Below are 20,491 nucleotides of genomic sequence, written 5' to 3'. Positions count from 1 at the left end.
GTGAGATATTTGACCTACTGTCTTTCCGTCGGTCCGTACGACTGCGAATATAACTTCTCCGTCACTATACCAGGTAGAATGACAAATGAGGTGTCAAATGAAAGCTGATAATCCAAGGATGGTACTAAAGGTGAGATATTTGTCCTAGGCAATCTTTCTCTCGGTCCGTACGACCGCCAATATAACTCCTCCGCCATTATACCGGGTAGAATTACAAATGAGGTGACAAATGTGAAAGTTTAGTAAAAATGACTCAAAATTAGTAAATTCGTATATCAACCCACGCAAAGTTACACGTAAAATTCAAATATTGTCTTCCAGTTCTACTTTCGATTACTTTGGGTGAAAACCTAGGACTTACGAAGTCCAATTACTTGTTTTATTTAAAAATAAGGCATATCATAGACATGCCTTAGGCATCATAGAAGACAATGACACAGAAAAATCAAACACAGCAGCATGTCAAAAGGGCCTTAGTTATGTATCTTCGGTCCTGTTAGACCAAACGTGATATATAGCACCTCAAATGATAGGATTTGACAAACAGAATACAATGACATAGAAAAATCAAATACAACAGCATATAAAAAGGGCCTTAGTAGCGTATCTTCGGTCCTATTAGTCCAATCGTGACGTGCAGCATCTTAAGTAATAGGACTTGACCAATAGAATCAAATTTGACACAAACAAATCAAATACAGCAAGCAACAAGTCAAAAGGGCCTTTGTTATGTATCTTCGGTCCTATTGGTCCAATCGTGACATACAGCACCTCAAATGATAGGGTTTAACGAACAGAATATAATGACAGAATAATCAAATACAGCAACATGAAAAAAGGGCCTTATTTACGTATCTTCGCTCCTATTGGTCCAATCGTGGAGTACAGCACCTCAAATAACTGGATTTGTCAAATAGAATACAATGACATAGAAAAATCAAGTACAGCAGCATGTCAAAAGGGCCTTAGTCTTGTATCTACGGTCCTATTGGTCCAATCGTGATGTACAGCACCTCAAATAATAGTATTTGACAAATAATATAAAATGGCACAGAAAAATCAAATACAGCAACATGTTAAAAGGGCCTTAGTCATGTAGCTTCGCTACAATTGATCCAGTCGTGACGTACAGCGCCTCAAACGATGGGATTTAACGGGCAGAATGCGACTGTAGACAAATAAAATGGGCGGCATGTAATAGCACCTTAAAATTGTAGAAATAAAATGGATTAACGCACAGAGGTGTATGACATATTATGTGACAGTATTTAACAAAGTGAATACGATTACATACGTCCAGTTTTTGACAGGTGACTTCTCTACATGATAAACGCGAAAAGGCCCCCTTCGTTCACTGTTCGACATAGGCCTCCCGTTCACTGCATATATCCACTTCTTCCTGAAGCCGTGACATAAGAGGATAGAATTTAACGAATTAAACGACAAAGAAGACTAAACAAGGCAGCGTGCGGGAAAAAGAGGATCATCCTTTGTATACTCCACAGGAAAGCATTATATATTCAACGTTAGAATTATGTTATAGTATAAGGGTACATATTTTTAAATGATAAATATATTTTTTTATTTAGTACATTCCGTACGTTTTTTAAACATGATCAGGAGAATTTGTTGCCTGAAGTCTATAAAAGAATTTCCTAACAATCCTTGCGTTATGGATTATTTTTGAGCATGTGTTTAAAAGGTAGCTTACAGGCTTATTTTTCAATGGTCTTATCACTTTTAAGCGCTTGTCTTTTTGTAGGGCTATTAATTGTGATTTCAACCATTCTTGCGGGACAATGCCTTTTCAGTAAATGAAGTGAATATTGTTATACATTTAATTTTTTTCACTCAATTAATTGGATGTCCCCTACTGGTGTTTGGTCTAAGCTTACAGCTTTTCCCCATTTAAGCTATTTTATAACTAATTATAATTAGGGGTACGGAATTTTCGCAAATAAAAAACATGAATTTCGCATTTACTTTTTTTATAATTACAAAATTTCGCATTTATTTTTAACTACGAGTAAAACAACAGAAAACATTAATTAAAAGCTAACATCGTTGTAATTTCGACATTCGACTCTTTAAGAGCTGTTCTTCGATCTGTCACTGTCACTACAATATTATATGTGCTGAAGAATCGTTCTGCGTCTACGCTGTTCGTTGGACTCCAAATGCTTTTTAATGCTGCTTTAGCAAATGACGAAAAACTGCACTGTGTAGCAATTATGTCTTGTGTCACACAGATATAGGTCATCTGTTGAAAATTCTTTGACTCGATCACTCAAAATTGTTTTAGGGCGTCCCATTTTAGGGGATACTTTAAGTAACTTTATGTTACTATGAAAACTTTTTTGATAGACCATGTTCTTAGTAAAAATTGACGGAATGAGCACTGAGCAAGCAAGCAATTTGATTTAACCCGACCTGTGGGAATGTCCACCCTCTCGAAAGAGTACATTCGGGTGTAACAATTCTTTGGGGCGAGGTGTTTTGACCCGAGTATATACAGGGATCACCCCCCCTCGCTCCAATGCCCCAGGCCATCCCTTTCCCCCCCATAGCACGCTGATGCGCGATGGGGGCACAACTATCGTAGCTAAATGCTCTTCACAATGGAATCCTGGGTAATAAGATTCCATTGTGGTACCCTAATCGAATGCAAAAAACTAGGCCAGCGTGATGCGCTCTATGCCTTTATCTTCTTTCTTACTTATCCGCGGAACTAAAAATTGCTTGCTTGGGCCCCGAGTCATCGTGCTGAGCCCTAGTGGGCTCCGCCCGATGACTCGTTGCTCGAGTTTGTATGTGTTTTATGGTTTTTTATAATTTTTTTGGGGGATTTCGCCATTTTTTTATTTTATTTATATTTTTTTGGGGGCTTATGCCCTTCTGTAATTTTCTAAAATTCACTTACCTTAGAGGCGATCGTGGTATTTTATCTTCGTATGTAACGCTGTCTTCGGCACTTGTTTTCGAGCTACGAACTCACTACTATCACTTATCACTTTTATACTCTTATCCCACTATTTGTTGCTTCGGACGTCTGTGCTTCCATCGGTGGAACTCATCATACCTTAGCGTCTCTCGCAGTATGTAATTTGGGTGGTGCTCCAGTTCCGCGAATTTGGTCCTTGCCTTATCTGTCATGATGAATGAGCACTGATTGTCCTGTTTGACTAATTTATATGTTTAGAAAATAAGAATTAGCCGACTTTTATTCCTACTTAGATTTTTACCAATACAAAAGACCGAAATGCAGATAACAACAGTCGGATTATTTATATTTCTCAAAGAATCAACATTGACAAATATCAATTCCTTATCTTATCTTTATCTATTTAATGATGAACAATGAAAGTTCCTTCTGTTTCAACACGTGTTAGAAAAATAAACACCTTTTAAAAATTATGTACAATAGAAAAATTTCCGACTTCCGTAAAATCTTTCCATTCCTTATTTACTACGTGACTAAGTACCTACTTATTTACGGACGAGTTGAGCACCTGCAGGTACTTCGCGGAAATAAACAAAAACTCCATATTTCACATTTATCTCATTTTTGTTAATAATTTCGCCGAAATTCGCATCTATTCCGTACCCCTAATTATAATAAAACAGTTGGTAAAGAATCATTATCTCGTTGACTTTTTCTTGTTTATCGTTGATAATTCTGCCGTTTGAACCTTCTGATAATCCATATATTTTCTCTATCTGCTCTTAAAGTGTGTTTATTATATTATTTTCTTTCTCATTTAATTTACACCGATCCAGACTAGTATAGCTCCATATAACAGTTCTAGTTCTGCAGTAACGAATCAATACTTTTATTTAGCACATTAATTTTTGTTTTTTTTTTGTCTTCGGGTCTTGCAGTGTTTCTCGCAATTTTTAATTATACATTTATTACTCTACTTATCTTATTTTTTGAATATACGACTTGAATAAAGACTTTAAATGTTTTGCCAGTCGTTATTGTTTAGTAGACCGGAATATTGAGATATTAATTCTTTACATTACATATTTGTCTTTCGGTGATTTTCTATTATTAATATGAAGCTGGAAGTGTTAGGTTACACTGGTTTTTGATATTTGGTCCAGAGTTCCCTCTCAATTCTTTTGTCGAATTTCTCTTTAATATTATCGCAGCTGCATGTACTGGTACTAGGTTCTGAGTGCTCAGGTGACCTTTGAAGGACTCCCAATTACTCTATTTCGTCCACTTCTTCTGAGGTGGGTTCAGAAGTGGATATCAACTTCTGTTCCATATCTATTTATATGCCATCTAATGATTTTACTTTAAATTTAGCTGCTTGATCTTCTTCATGAGTAATAAAATTTTTGTTATTTTTGCTATTTAGCAAACAATATTAGAAAGTCTGTAAGCTTTTTTTATGAACTGCTGAAGTGCGTCCTATAAAAGTAGACATATTTTCATGAAAAACATGTTTTCATGAAAATTCCTTAATTTTATTCAATATGTTCAATACAGCGATTTTAACGGTTTTACAAATTTTTTATGTCGATGCCGTGCGCATAATACGATTCTGGAAGCTCTGAAAAATAGTTATTTTTTTCTTCAATTATCTCAGCTGATTTTTTTATTTACGAGTCATTTCTTCAGATTTGGGAACACTTAATAATCGGAGGGGGCCAAGTCAGGAGAGTAAGCCGTATGAGAAAGTAATTCGAACCCCAACACGAATTTCTGCTACTGTCACAACGCTCTTGTGAGTCGATGTATTGTCTTAGGTTTTGAGAACACTTTAAAGAACACTTTTTTCTTCTGCTTATGGAGTCGTTTTTCATTCATCACATACTGGAACTCACCACATAAATTTTGAAGACCCTGACATCACAACTGTATTAAATTATATGTGATCTAAGTAAGTTATAGAAAAAGTCAGAATAGATAGAGTAGAACACTTATAAAAAAATTGTAACAAGCAATCGTAAGTTCTAATTTTTCACCCAAAGTGACCGGAAGTTGAACCGGCAGTCGATATTTGAACTCTTCGTGTAACTTTTTGTCAGTTGATATGACGGATGAATTTTGTTCACCGACAGACATGGACGAACAGACAGGCATGAAACCGGAAGTATGTATTTGTTCTGGTCTTTCTTAGTCGCGTTGAATAATAGTTTGTACTATTTCGACGAATTTAAAACAGTACTTTCGGTTGCAACTCTGGAACAGGCAGTCCGAGGTCAAACTTCTCACATGTAATAAAATATTTTGGTTATAGGCTCTCATTTGACACCTTATTTGTCATTCTTTCTGTCCTACTAACAGAGGAGTTGTGTTTATTGACGCACAGACATGGATAATTCTAGGTTTTCACATTTAATGATAAAAACAATAATTATATAATTCAGTTAACCTGACTATGTCATTGTGATAATGACTTCTTATCTAAAAGTGACAACGGCAATTATTCCATTCACTCACGGTAAAATATCGCAAAACCTCCAGATTTTAAAGAACCGCTTGGATTGACATGAAATTTGGCACACACGTAGCTAAAATGCCAAAGAAAAAAGTGAGATTATGCCGATATGTTCTCTTGTCCTGGATGTGAATTTCACCCCTTCTTGGGGGTGAAAAAACATACGTTCAAAATAAGTCCGGGAGTGGATAAACTAACTAATTCTAATTCTAAGCAAATTTTGTTCTATAAAAGTTTTAAACGGCTGAAAATGTTATAAGAATTTTTTGCTCTACATTGTGCTTTCTATCTATACCTTTAAGGAACGCACTATTTTCGGGGACACCCTGTATATGATCTGTAAGTTGCATTGGTTAAAAATGCTTATTTTTGAAAGGGGGTTTGTTGAAAGGGCTCGAACGAATCACTAGTCACGAGTATGTATATGCAAATTTTAAACAGCCATATCTTAACCAATTTTTGTCTTCCAGAAAATCAAAAAATCCCAAATATTTAAAAAAGCAAAACCTACATTTTTTACTCTTTAAGATATTTGGTATCACTAATAATTTTTAAGTTATTTTGAAAAAAGTCTTTTTTTTCAAAATTAAAGATTTAAAATTTACTTTAAAACCAAATTTTTTCACAAATAAGCACTTTGAACTGATGAAACTTACAAACACAAACAATACATAAAGTTACTTGTGAAGTGGTAACGATTAATTCCATTTGGGCTGTTAATTAGAGGGAGATTTTTACGATATTTTTAACCAAAAAAAAAAGAAACAACTGTATGTTGAGCGTAACTTGCTTACTCTTGCTGCTAGAATCTTTTTAAAAAAATAAAAATAAACGTTTTCTTAAACACTTCAAAAAAGTTGTAATAAGTTTTCCTAGAAAAGTGTTTAATTTTTTTTATTTCACGTTAAAATATTCGATTTGGAATTTGACATATAAGAGGTTATTTTTAATTATAGTCTGTTTTTAAACTAAGAGTAATTCAAATTTCCCGCGCCGTAAACCTTGTTTGTAATTGGTACAACCTCAGGCAATTTTACTCATATCAAATTTTGACAATAATGACATTTATAAAATTTTAACACTATTGGCATTTCATAGGTTAGTTTATTTATTTTATCAGCGATTTTTGTATTTTCTGCGTTATTCCTTCTAGTTTTAGATTTTTAGTCAATATTACCGTCAAAGGCCGATATGATCAACCAAAAAAGAAGATGTATCTGAAGATATTTCTAGTTACTTTCTTGGGTGTGAATCTGTCTTTTTAGTTTACCTACTCCTCTTGGTTTTAAAACAAAGCTTAGCAATAACTCTGCTTCTACTGGGTCTACAGACCTGACACATATACCATTTTTACACTTTTCTATAAGCTATATTTGCTATTTGCTAATTTTTTTTCAATAAAGTAGGTACCTACTTTTTGAGTTATTTGCGAAAAACCGTCTAAAAACGTGTTTTTTTTTTGTTGAAAAATGAACATATTCACTCGCAAATATCTCTAAAATTATTGACTTAGTGAAAAAACTCTATAAAATAGAAGTTGTTTAGAATTAGTCAGTTTATCCAATTCCGGACTTATTTGAACGTATTTGTTTTCATCCCCGATAACGTACGAAACTCACCTCCAGATCAAAAGCACATATCGGCACAATATCACTTTTTTTCTTTAACATATTAGCTATGCGTGTCCCAAATTTTATGTCAAACCAAGCGTTTCTTCAAAATTCTGAACAAAAACCGTAAGTAAATTAAACGAAAATGTAAAAGGTACATTCCATGTCAAATCACTTAGGCGAAAAAATTTGGATCTCCTATTTGTCTGAAAATTGGTATATAGCTTCTGCGGGACGTAAAAAGAAGATATTTAAGGTCTTCTTCTTCTTTTTTCTCAAAATGTTATTTTATGCGATTTTACAGTGATTTGGTGTTTATTTAAACAAATTTGCATTTTCTGTCGTAAAGTATCAATGAAAAACATAATATTTTAATAGAAATGACTCAAAAATGTCATTATATGGCATTATAACAAGTTATTTTGAATCAAAACAAGTTTTTGATCAAATTATATAGTGTAAAAAACGTTAATATACCGTTTTTTACATTTTCCTCCATTCCCAAAATACATCATCATCGATTTGGCTAAAAATTTGCCCGCAGATAGCTAAAAGATAGGACTTTAAGTGGTTAGAAGGATTTGAAATATATTATAATACCAAAAAAGTTACATGCAGTAATATCATACTCAAAAGTATATATTAGTCCAGTCGGAATAGCATTTGACCTTGAATGCCAAGCTGCACAAAAAATTATTTTTCTGATCTTTAGGGGAGTCAATAGTAGCCTAAATTTAAAATCGCGAATGAATTCCTCCGTTACGTTAGCGGCCATCTTGATTTTAAAGGAGAACCTGTTTTGCTCAATATCTCCGCCATTTTTAACTTTTCGACAAAAATGGAAGGAACTGAAATTGTTCCAAATAAATCGTATTTACAATTATTACAATTTCTTTTTAACAATTTTTGTCGTGAGGTCGATATTTTCGAGTTAATTTTACTTACAGTAGACGCCTATATTTTTGACTATAATATTGCATGTAACTTTTTGGGTATTGTAATATAATTCAAATCCTTATGACCACTTAAAGTCCTATGTTTTGTCTATCTGTGGGCAAATTTTCAGCCAAATCGATTATGATGCATTTTGGGAATGGAGAAAAATGTAAAAAAAAACGGTATTTTAACGTTTTCTATACTATAAAATTTGATCAAAAGCTTGTTTTGAATCAAAGTAACTTGTTATAATGCCATATAATGACATTTTTGAGTCCCTTCTATTAAAATATTATGTTTTCCATTGATACTTTACGAGAGAAAATGGAAATTTGTATAAATAAACACCAAATCACTGTAAAATCGAATAAAATAACATTTTGAGAAAAAAAGAAGAAGAAGATTTTTTGACCTTAAATATCTTATTTTTACGTCCCGCAGAAGCTATATACCAATTTTCAGACAAATCAGAGGTCCACATTTTTTTTTGCTCCAAAATTGAGTGATTTGAAATGGAATGACCCAAAATTAATTTTTCAAACAAATATTTTAAGTCGTTATGAGAAAATTATAATTTAGCAGATGAAATAAAATAAACACAATTCAACTCGTAAAATATTTGGACCCTTACCAGCCGAACTAGCCGAACAGGTAAAGAACCCACCTTTTATATGGTTTATAATATACCTTTTCTACCTGGCCTCAAACGATTGATATTTTTAACTCGTGGCAACATCGATTGACGGCAAATACACCGCAAATACACATTTTTATGTGGTGGAAGTCAAAATGGCTGTGAAGTGTAAAAATTTTTGTATATAATTTAAATTTTTAAAATCAACATTTTAGAAAACTGAGAACGATACAGGGCATTAAAAAATGCGCTCAACAAACATACACGAATTAAAATTCGAAAATTATAGTATTTCTTAGTGATGCCAAATGACTGCAACATGAAAAGATGACATAATGATAGCGGGATGTATATATATATATATATATATATATATATATATATATATATATATATATATATATATATATATATAACCCTGCAAATCCGAACCCCGCTAATCCGAACGTTCGGCAAAACCGAACCAACGGAAAGTGAAAAAAATTAAAAAATTCAAGACAAAAACTTAAAAACACGTTTATTATACAAAGTAAAACCAGAAAATTGAACAATGTAGGATTAATAGAACTTTGGCATTTAAAATTTGTTAAAAATGAAGACTACAATATGTAGTACTTATAAGGGTTTTTTTATTTATAATTGGCTTTGGCACAAACCAATTAGCCAGACTTACTTATATAGGTTAAACATAAACTTACTTCGATTCTCTCGTAGTCAACTTGAGTTCAAAAATATTGTCCACAATCTTAAAAGAACGTTTTGCGACTCAAAATCAACGACAATGAAAGCTTTGAATTACTAGTTAGGCTAACTTTCGGATAATCCGAACTTTTCGGAATCCGAACAGGCTGTCCCCCCAATTAATTCGGATTTTCGGGGTTCTACTGTGTATATATATATATATATGCAAAAAGAATAAAGCTTCTAGCAAAGCTTGCTATTGCTTTTATGAATTAAAACGCCATAATACATAGCATTGGAGCACAAATTCGTCAAAACTTCCGTGATTCAACTGGTACCAATAGACTGATATATCGATATTTCAAGGTCTCCCTCTCATCAGTCAGTCGAGCTGGTACTACAAATTAAATCACGGAAGTTTCTCTGAACGTCTCCAAAAATTTCGCCACTCTAGTGGCAGCTTACAGAGGCGCCATCTCTTTTGATGGCAGGGAACGAAGACGATTTAATAATACCGTCTCCTATCCTCTGAGCTATCGGAATGTGCAAAAAGAATAAAGCTTCTAGCAAAGCTTGCTATTGCTTTTATGAATTAAAACGCCATAATACATAGCATTGGAGCACAAATTCGTCAAAACTTCCGTGATTCAACTGGTACCAATAGACTGATATATCGATATTTCAAGGTCTCCCTCTCATCAGTCAGTCGAGCTGGTACTACAAATTAAATCACGGAAGTTTCTCTGAACGTCTCCAAAAATTTTTTTTCGCCACTCTAGTGGCAGCTTACAGAGGCGCCATCTCTTTTGATGGCAGGGAACGAAGACGATTTAATAATACCGTCTCCTATCCTCTGAGCTATCGGAATGTGCAAAAAGAATAAAGCTTCTAGCAAAGCTTGCTATTGCTTTTATGAATTAAAACGCCATAATACATAGCATTGGAGCACAAATTCGTCAAAACTTCCGTGATTCAACTGGTACCAATAGACTGATATATCGATATTTCAAGGTCTCCCTCTCATCAGTCAGTCGAGCTGGTACTACAAATTAAATCACGGAAGTTTCTCTGAACGTCTCCAAAAATTTCGCCACTCTAGTGGCAGCTTACAGAGGCGCCATCTCTTTTGATGGCAGGGAACGAAGACGATTTAATAATACCGTCTCCTATCCTCTGAGCTATCGGAATGTGCAAAAAGAATAAAGCTTCTAGCAAAGCTTGCTATTGCTTTTATGAATTAAAACGCCATAATACATAGCATTGGAGCACAAATTCGTCAAAACTTCCGTGATTCAACTGGTACCAATAGACTGATATATCGATATTTCAAGGTCTCCCTCTCATCAGTCAGTCGAGCTGGTACTACAAATTAAATCACGGAAGTTTCTCTGAACGTCTCCAAAAATTTCGCCACTCTAGTGGCAGCTTACAGAGGCGCCATCTCTTTTGATGGCAGGGAACGAAGACGATTTAATAATACCGTCTCCTATCCTCTGAGCTATCGGAATGTGCAAAAAGAATAAAGCTTCTAGCAAAGCTTGCTATTGCTTTTATGAATTAAAACGCCATAATACATAGCATTGGAGCACAAATTCGTCAAAACTTCCGTGATTCAACTGGTACCAATAGACTGATATATCGATATTTCAAGGTCTCCCTCTCATCAGTCAGTCGAGCTGGTACTACAAATTAAATCACGGAAGTTTCTCTGAACGTCTCCAAAAATTTCGCCACTCTAGTGGCAGCTTACAGAGGCGCCATCTCTTTTGATGGCAGGGAACGAAGACGATTTAATAATACCGTCTCCTATCCTCTGAGCTATCGGAATGTGCAAAAAGAATAAAGCTTCTAGCAAAGCTTGCTATTGCTTTTATGAATTAAAACGCCATAATACATAGCATTGGAGCACAAATTCGTCAAAACTTCCGTGATTCAACTGGTACCAATAGACTGATATATCGATATTTCAAGGTCTCCCTCTCATCAGTCAGTCGAGCTGGTACTACAAATTAAATCACGGAAGTTTCTCTGAACGTCTCCAAAAATTTCGCCACTCTAGTGGCAGCTTACAGAGGCGCCATCTCTTTTGATGGCAGGGAACGAAGACGATTTAATAATACCGTCTCCTATCCTCTGAGCTATCGGAATGTGCAAAAAGAATAAAGCTTCTAGCAAAGCTTGCTATTGCTTTTATGAATTAAAACGCCATAATACATGGCATTGGAGCACAAATTCGTCAAAACTTCCGTGATTCAACTGGTACCAATAGACTGATATATCGATATTTCAAGGTCTCCCTCTCATCAGTCAGTCGAGCTGGTACTACAAATTAAATCGTCTTCGTTCCCTGCCATCAAAAGAGATGGCGCCTCTGTAAGCTGCCACTAGAGTGGCGAAATTTTTGGAGACGTTCAGAGAAACTTCCGTGATTTAATTTGTAGTACCAGCTCGACTGACTGATGAGAGGGAGACCTTGAAATATCGATATATCAGTCTATTGGTACCAGTTGAATCACGGAAGTTTTGACGAATTTGTGCTCCAATGCTATGTATTATGGCGTTTTAATTCATAAAAGCAATAGCAAGCTTTGCTAGAAGCTTTATTCTTTTTGCACATTCCGATAGCTCAGAGGATAGGAGACGGTATTATTAAATCGTCTTCGTTCCCTGCCATCAAAAGAGATGGCGCCTCTGTAAGCTGCCACTAGAGTGGCGAAATTTTTGGAGACGTTCAGAGAAACTTCCGTGATTTAATTTGTAGTACCAGCTCGACTGACTGATGAGAGGGAGACCTTGAAATATCGATATATCAGTCTATTGGTACCAGTTGAATCACGGAAGTTTTGACGAATTTGTGCTCCAATGCTATGTATTATGGCGTTTTAATTCATAAAAGCAATAGCAAGCTTTGCTAGAAGCTTTATTCTTTTTGCACATTCCGATAGCTCAGAGGATAGGAGACGGTATTATTAAATCGTCTTCGTTCCCTGCCATCAAAAGAGATGGCGCCTCTGTAAGCTGCCACTAGAGTGGCGAAATTTTTGGAGACGTTCAGAGAAACTTCCGTGATTTAATTTGTAGTACCAGCTCGACTGACTGATGAGAGGGAGACCTTGAAATATCGATATATCAGTCTATTGGTACCAGTTGAATCACGGAAGTTTTGACGAATTTGTGCTCCAATGCTATGTATTATGGCGTTTTAATTCATAAAAGCAATAGCAAGCTTTGCTAGAAGCTTTATTCTTTTTGCACATTCCGATAGCTCAGAGGATAGGAGACGGTATTATTAAATCGTCTTCGTTCCCTGCCATCAAAAGAGATGGCGCCTCTGTAAGCTGCCACTAGAGTGGCGAAATTTTTGGAGACGTTCAGAGAAACTTCCGTGATTTAATTTGTAGTACCAGCTCGACTGACTGATGAGAGGGAGACCTTGAAATATCGATATATCAGTCTATTGGTACCAGTTGAATCACGGAAGTTTTGACGAATTTGTGCTCCAATGCTATGTATTATGGCGTTTTAATTCATATATATATATATATATATATATATATATATATATATATATATATATATATATATGTATATGTATTTTTTTTAATAAACATTAAAATATTTTGTAAAACAAAACCATGTACATAATAACGGATATCAATAATAATTAATACAGTTTTTTATTTAGCTTTTTTTGTAAGATAGCACAGGAATCTTCCATTTCTCTTTTTGAAATATTATATGTTCGCCCAGTGGTCGTATTGGGATGAACTTTTTTTAATATTGAGGTTTGATCAATTACCAAAATATCGGCAGGTTTTGGATAAAAGAACGATGGCGCAGGTCCATGTGGATGTAGGAAAGTAATTTTAAACTCTCCACTTTCTATGTTTTTCCCAATTATACAGCCCAGCCACTAGAAATTGTCATATTGAATTGTGACAAATCCAGAATCAATTTTCTCAATTTCTGTTGTTGCCAAACCAGCAGCTGAAACTAGTCCATGAATGTGTTCCTTATAACTCAAAGAAAAAGGTTTAACTAAAATTTTGAATTCTGATATGGGGATTACAGCATGTAATTTTTGTGTTCCTGGTATTGTTTGGGAATCAACGAATCTTTTCTCAAGATATTTTTCGTGGTTTTGGTAGTCATCCGTCGTACAAAATTTAAAAACAATACCGGGAATATTTTTTTCTGCAAATGCAAAAAGATGTTCTGGGGTCATAATTTGCTCTTCATGTGGTCTTTGAAGACTTGCCTTGGCAACCAACCTTTTTACAGTGCCCCCTAAGCCATCACAGGCACTTTTTCCGTGGGAAGTAGCAAAAAAATGCCATTCTGCTTTAATTCCAAATTCCTTAAAATGGTGACAAATGTTAAGAAAGTTTTTTTTATTTTTATATTGTGCAGCGCACCCATCGGAAAAATAAAATATTTTGGATAAATTTGTAATTTTTTCCTGCAAATCTGGAATCAGTTGGGATAAAAATAAATGGAACGCAACTGTATTATGAACTAAACAGTCGGAAATAAAAACATAATTTAAATGTTGGATCTCGTTATACTCATTCTTAAAATAAATGACAAAAGGAGGCAATGTGGCCTGGGTATTTGTCCAATGATAGGACTGAACTTCGTCTTGTAATACAAATGAAAAATTTTCAGCAAAATCACAAGTTATAAGGGCTTCTCCTATACTTAGAGCATTTTTAACTTCATTATAATATTCTTTTTGCATGTTTGCAAAAAAAGAGTGAGATTTTAGTTTAAGTAAGTCTTCGGTAAATTCATCAATAAAATCACTTGTGGATTTGATTATTGTCTCCATATTACACCTGTCTACTGTAATCCACTTTTTATAGGTCACAGTGTCAATCAGCTCTTCCTCAAATTTATCTTCTAAAATAGTTTTTAAATTTTCAATTCCAGGGCACATTTCACATGTGTCCAGATAACAGTCAACACCTGGTGGATTACAAATCATTTTGCCTAATAAGGAATTGTAATCAGGAAAAATAGGCTTTCCTTGGTTATCGGTAATTAATTTGTTAATTTTGGCCCCATTTATCATCAGCTTTATGTTCTGGTGAGTTGTGCAAACACACACTGTGTGTGTTCCGCTTTTTCCGGCTAATATGCAATTTTTAGGTCGCAATTCACAAAATTTGGATAATCCGATTTTTATATTAGGGTGCTCTTGTTTAAAATGCAAATAAATTTCTTTTACATTAGCTAAAACCAATCTTTTTTGCAAGTATTCCTTGGCTCCACCTTTTTTCCTAATTACAACAAAATCTTTTTTTCCAGGCATCGCCCTACTAATATCGTCCCTTAAATAAAATGAAGAAATAATTTGAGCCACGTTTTCGTCAAGAGTTTTGCCGGACTTTGGATTGGGTGTTGACAGTATTCCTTTTTCTTTCACAATTTTTTTCACCATTCTGGCCATGTATTGTGAAACACCAAATTCTGTGCAAATTTTTTCCCTGGTCCAACTAATGGGAAGACAAGATAAAATGAGTATTTTTTCAGTTCTTTTTGTTACTTTTAAAAATTTTTCCTTTAATTGTCTAATTACTTCACATTCATCCATTGCACTGTTTTCTTTGTCATTCTTCACTGTAGCGATACTTTCTTCCATCAATCTCTTGTCTAATGCAATTTTCACCTTCTCAGCCTTTTCTTTGGACAGACGTTTTCGTTTTATGGGTGATTCCCCCATAAATTGGAGAGACTGATTTAAAAGTTCCAAGGACTTATCTTCTTCCATTTTATAGTCAGAATCGGCACATCCCAAACCAGAGGGTCTGTAACAAAAACGATTAATTTAAAATTATTTTTAAATGTTAATTTTTTTAATTTAATAATTACAAAAGGCAAATTAACGGTTATTTTTTTTTTCAAAATAATAGCTTTTTTTATTGGATTTTTCTTAAATGGCAATACTACTTGCTATGAAAAAAAAAGTACAACTGGCAACGCGTACCCCAATTTAAAGGGATGAGGTCATAGAAACACTCGTCAAACCTTCAAAAGAATTCCGCCGGCTGTTCTCTCTTTTAAATCCTTACTCTTTGATTTAATGTATATGGTTAATACAAATCACATTTTTCATATCTTTGTAAAAATTCATATTTCAGTACGAAATTTTGACATTTCAAATTAGAAATTAAATAAAAAAATAATTAATAAAAAAATATTATTTTATTATTACTTACCCTGGTTCTGGGGATGCCTGCTCTTGTGAATGTTCTTTTGAGATTTTTATCCTGCAATTATCACATATTTTCATGCCACTTTTTACACCTTTAAACGAACACATCCACTTTGTTACGTTTCTTAGCTTTCCCGAATGTTTATTTTGATTTAAAGGGTTGCAACAAAACGCCGAAATTTTCCACTTTTGCGTATGGTCTGCCATTTTCGCAGTTTTAGAAAGAAATGACAAAATATAAATACCAAAGCCCTGTCCTTCCTTTTCGCTTACTCTAAATTTTCCTGTTTAAACAAGAATTTTCCTGTTCGAAATCTTGAGTGGGAATTGGGAGAACCAATCAGAAGTAAAAGGGGCGTGATTTTAAGATTTCAGGAACAAACAAGCTCATTTGGAAAATATGTTTTAAAGGAAGGATTTAAGAATCTAAACAAGAAAAAACGTGTTTTTTTATATAATATTTTTATTACTATATTCTAAAACATTTAAATAAAATCCAAACTAAAAAAGTGTAGGTGTTATGTGACCCGTAATTTATTAGGTTTTAAAAGGCCTTTTAAACAATTTAAATTTAATTGAGATAGGTATTTTTGATAATTTTTTTAAACAAGAACCCATCATTTCTCCATCCTAAAATTTGGCAAATATGTTAAGAAAACAATAAAGAAAAATATATAATTTTTTGAAAAAAAATCAAAAATAGGGTATTTTGAGATTTTTGAAAAAAAATTTTTTCTTCGTAAATCTCGAATTTTTTTTTCAAAAAAATGAAGTTTGCGGCACATCGTTTTAAAGGTATTTAAAAGACCTTTAAAACAAGGTATCGCTCATATCGGTAGCTGTAATAGTTTTTAAAATATTAAGCTTTTTGTTAGAACTCCTCATAACCAAAATTATTTTGTCATTTTCAAAAATTCATAAAACCAAAACCAGTAGTCAAAAAATTCTCAAATTTTAGATTTTTTAGTTTTTGGGTAAGCAGAATAAATGTACCAAAAAATCATCAAAATCGGAGATGGTCAAAACAGAAATCACCTTTTTTGTGGTTGATTTCATGTGGATTGACCCAAAGGGCTCTTCTTTATCTCCATTATTGGCTAATATATTTATGGAGGATTTCGAAACTAATATTATTTCTAAGCAAAATTTAAAACCCACAGTATAGTGGAGATATGTAGATGATGTGCTTTCAATATGGCCTCATAGATCAGAATTGTTGGATACATTCCTGAATATTATAAACGATCAAGAAGAGAATAAAATTTACAATGGAAAAGGAATACAATAACACTGTGCCTTTCCTCGATGTTTTAGTCTCAAAGAAGGATACTGGATATGAGCCTCAAGTGTATAGAAAACCAACACACACCAACAGATATCTCAATTACAAATCAAATTAAAACATCAACGTTAAAAAGGGAATAATTCAATCCTTATATGATAGAGCCAAAATTACTTGTTCTAACAAAAATTCATTTTTAGAAGAAAAACAATTGTTAACATCTGTTTTATTAAAAGATGATTATCCTTTATCGTTTATAAATAAGGAATTGTCAAGATTGGATCGAATGGAACAGAACAACTTAGAACGGGATCCTACAACATTCACAAGAAATAATACGAGGAAAATATCAATACCATATATAAAAGGACTATCCGAGAAACTTAAAACAATAGGAAATAAATTCAACATTTCAACAATATTCAAAACAACAAACACATTCCCTAACAACACACAACATTCCAGGAATGTACTACCAAAGTTCTATCAATATTTGAATGTCCTGGACATTTAGGGAACATTCGGTGAACATCTGTTTAAATTATTCCTGGAATGTTACCATAAGACATTCTGTGAACATACTACCAATGTTCCTATATTTTAAGTTGCGAAATAATACATACGTGTAAGAGATACAACATTACTTATAACATACCAGACAAACTAAGTGACATTTTAGGCCTACAGTGCAATAATATGTCAAATTTAAAGAGTTTCCCAAGATTATAAACATACAAATGTAATAAAAATTATTGTTCGCGAATATTCAATTTGGAATGCGATTTTGTTAATAAAAAAAATACTTATAACTTATGCAAAACCCAAGAGAGGCATTTATATTTATTTCTTTTGCGTTCATTTTCAAATTCGCCGTGCATATATTTTTGTGCATGGCGCTTGAGAGGGCATCACGTGACTAAAAACGACCAACCAACGACCTCGCTTCGGCCATCTTGGCATCTTCATCTTGGCGACCTTGCATTGCCGTGGATTGTTTTTAGTTGTTTGTATTATTTGTGCTTTTTAAGAATATTTTTTTAATTCGGATACTTTTATAATAGCTTTAATAGTATTATTAACATAGTGCATAAAATGGTGTCCTGTTTTTAACGCAGTTGGAGTAGCAGAAACAAATGTAGATAAAAAAATCTGCAGGAATAACGTTTCAATTATGACAGAAGCTCAAAACAAATGACTGTGAATGAAAAGCCCTATTAAAAGGTTAGTATGCAAATATGTAAACGAAAGCATGCCCTGTATTTCAGAAAATAAATTAATACTATTAATACCCTAATAATACTATTCATAAAAAATCTTTTAAGTAACGTAGATATAACAAAGTGAATAAAAGGCATAAATCAGAAGAATTATTATTTTATTTTATAAGTTAATAATTGGTCATATCCATTTATTATTTTAATAATAATTGTGAATAAGCCACAAACTTCGCTTATTCCTAACTAAAATAGTAAATAGAGATAGGTAATAACAAAAGGATTTGTAAAACTAAAATAATTCTTTTTGCGTTTTTGCTAGTGTATGCGTTTATAAATAGGATGGTAGACCACACACTATAATATGCAGTACCAACTAATGAATACACAGAATATTATAGTCGATTTGCTAAACTCAGTCTCAGTACTAATTACTGTAATTTTGGCAAAATTGGCCAAAAACAAAAAAAATTACCTACTAAAATCACTAGCCAGTTGTGTCTGAGTTTGGGGAACCGACTATACTAATAAACAATTTCTAAGCTGTTTTATAATAATTTTGTGAGTTCATTAATCATATTTTTTATTTAAAACCAAAATTTGTTAATAATGCTTAGTAATGCATATATTTTGTATTTTTAGCTTTCCAGAAGATCCTGCGAAGAAGACATGAAGTATAGATCAGATTTGTTAATAGAGGAGTATGTTCAAAACACTTTTTAGAAAAAGATATTGACAGAACTTCACTTTCATCTGTTCGTTTGAGAGACTGTGCTGTTCCAATAGCTTATGTCACACAGGTATATGCATAACCTAATTAATAATACAGTCCGTACAATATAGATACTGTTGTAATTCATTATCTACATCGGAGATCTAAGTTGACATTGTTGCCCAACTACAAAAAATTTTTGAATTCATTTTAAGTCAAATATATCACATAATTATTGCGAAGTAGATTATACAACAAAACAGATTAATATTCAATGTAAATAAATAAAAACATCAGAAATCGAAAACAAGAATTAACGTATAATCTTATGTTACAGTTATTAAGGTACCAAGGGTATTATAGGGATATACGTTGACCGAAAGCGTTATTATTATAATACCTGTGGTGCCTTCAACGTTTAATGCCCGACTAAATTATTCTTTATATGCGAAAAATTTGAATGAATTTTGAATTGATTAGTTTTTAAATAAGTACATTTACCAGTAACAGTAGTAACGTAATTGTGGTAACCATAGTTTTACTTAGGTTGATATTTGTCAACTTGACAGTATCTAAGTCGTTATTTAAATTTAATGCCCAAGGGCGTTATATCGTACTTAACAGACTTCGAAATGCCATTATTTGTTAAATAATGTACCAGTAGGACATTAAAGTAAATAATAAAAACAATAAATATAATGAATACTAAATACTTATTTGTTTGTGAAAAATCTATTTCTTTGTGGCTTTTTTGTAATTAATTATTCTAATGGGGAAATAAGCCACAATTTACTTGAAAAAATAATTTTATTAAGGTTTCTACTTCCACATCGGATGTCGTTGTCAAAATACAAAATGTTCATTATTATTATTTTATTTATTAAATATTATTTATTATTTATTTAAATATTATTTAATATTTATTTTTTTATTATTATTATTTATGCATATTATTACCTGTAAATAATATTTCTTCTGATTGTTAATTGTAAAGGATAGAAAAATTACCTTTTATTTTATTTTCTTTTAGAATCAGCTGAGAGAAGTGGTCTACAAAAAACCAGAAAGGAAACGGAATATGTGGCTACGAAAAGCAAAAGAAAGGTTTACAAAGCAAATGTGACACTTTTTTTATAATATTTAGGAATGTCAGCAAATTACATTAAAAAATGTATGTAAAGATTTTTTGCAATAAAAATGTTTATATTTATCAAGGATGTATTATTTGGTATGGCCATATATCGTCAGTGATGTGACAGTACCTCCTATCTGTTTTTTTCAAGAGATTTGTAAGATAGACTAAAAACTTGTTTCGGCCACCTCCTGTTTTCATATATTTTTTGACTTGTTTTGCAGTAAATTCAACTATCTATTTACTACAAAAAAGTCAGAATACGTACGAAACCAGAAAGTGACCTTAAAAAATGTTTTTCGTCTCCTGCAAACCTCATGAAAAAACATATAGGAGGTATTGTCACATTACTGACGATATATTTCAGTGAATGTCTAAAAAATATACTGTGAATGTTCAAAGAACGTTCGTAGACATTCATGGAATGTTCTAACAAGACATTCAGTCTAAAAAGATACTGTGAATGTCCAAAGAACATTCATGGAATGTTCCAACAAGACATTCAGTCTAAAAAATAGACTGTGAATGTCCAAAGAACATTCGTAGACATTCATGGAATGTTCCAACAGAACATTCTAAGAATATTTAAAATGCTGACACAGCACTTTCCTGGTACTTTCCAGGGA

At 33.0% G+C, this 20,491-nt stretch overlaps 1 protein-coding gene and 1 long non-coding RNA gene across 2 annotated transcripts in view; one reads left to right on the top strand and one right to left on the bottom strand.

Annotated features, from left to right (window-relative positions):
- LOC126886513 (uncharacterized) overlaps positions 1–3,212 on the bottom strand; it is a 56,181-nt gene extending 52,969 nt beyond the window's left edge. Inside the window, exon 1 of the mRNA XM_050653490.1 lies at positions 2,921–3,212. The gene's annotated coding sequence lies outside the window, so the exon portion shown is untranslated. The remainder of the gene's footprint in view (positions 1–2,920) is intronic.
- Positions 3,213–17,544: 14,332 nt separating this feature from the next.
- Positions 17,545–19,943, top strand: LOC126886533 (uncharacterized). The gene is made up of 3 exons (XR_007698666.1): positions 17,545–18,028; positions 18,664–18,821; positions 19,764–19,943. It is a non-coding gene; the product is annotated as an uncharacterized LOC126886533 (long non-coding RNA).
- Positions 19,944–20,491: the final 548 nt, after the last annotated feature.

Source organism: Diabrotica virgifera, chromosome 6, assembly GCF_917563875.1.
Source record: "Diabrotica virgifera virgifera chromosome 6, PGI_DIABVI_V3a".
Lineage (NCBI taxonomy): Eukaryota > Metazoa > Arthropoda > Insecta > Coleoptera > Chrysomelidae > Diabrotica > Diabrotica virgifera.
The sequence above is the reverse complement of the archived record's forward strand: the minus strand, read 5'-3'. Positions and strand labels throughout refer to the sequence as shown.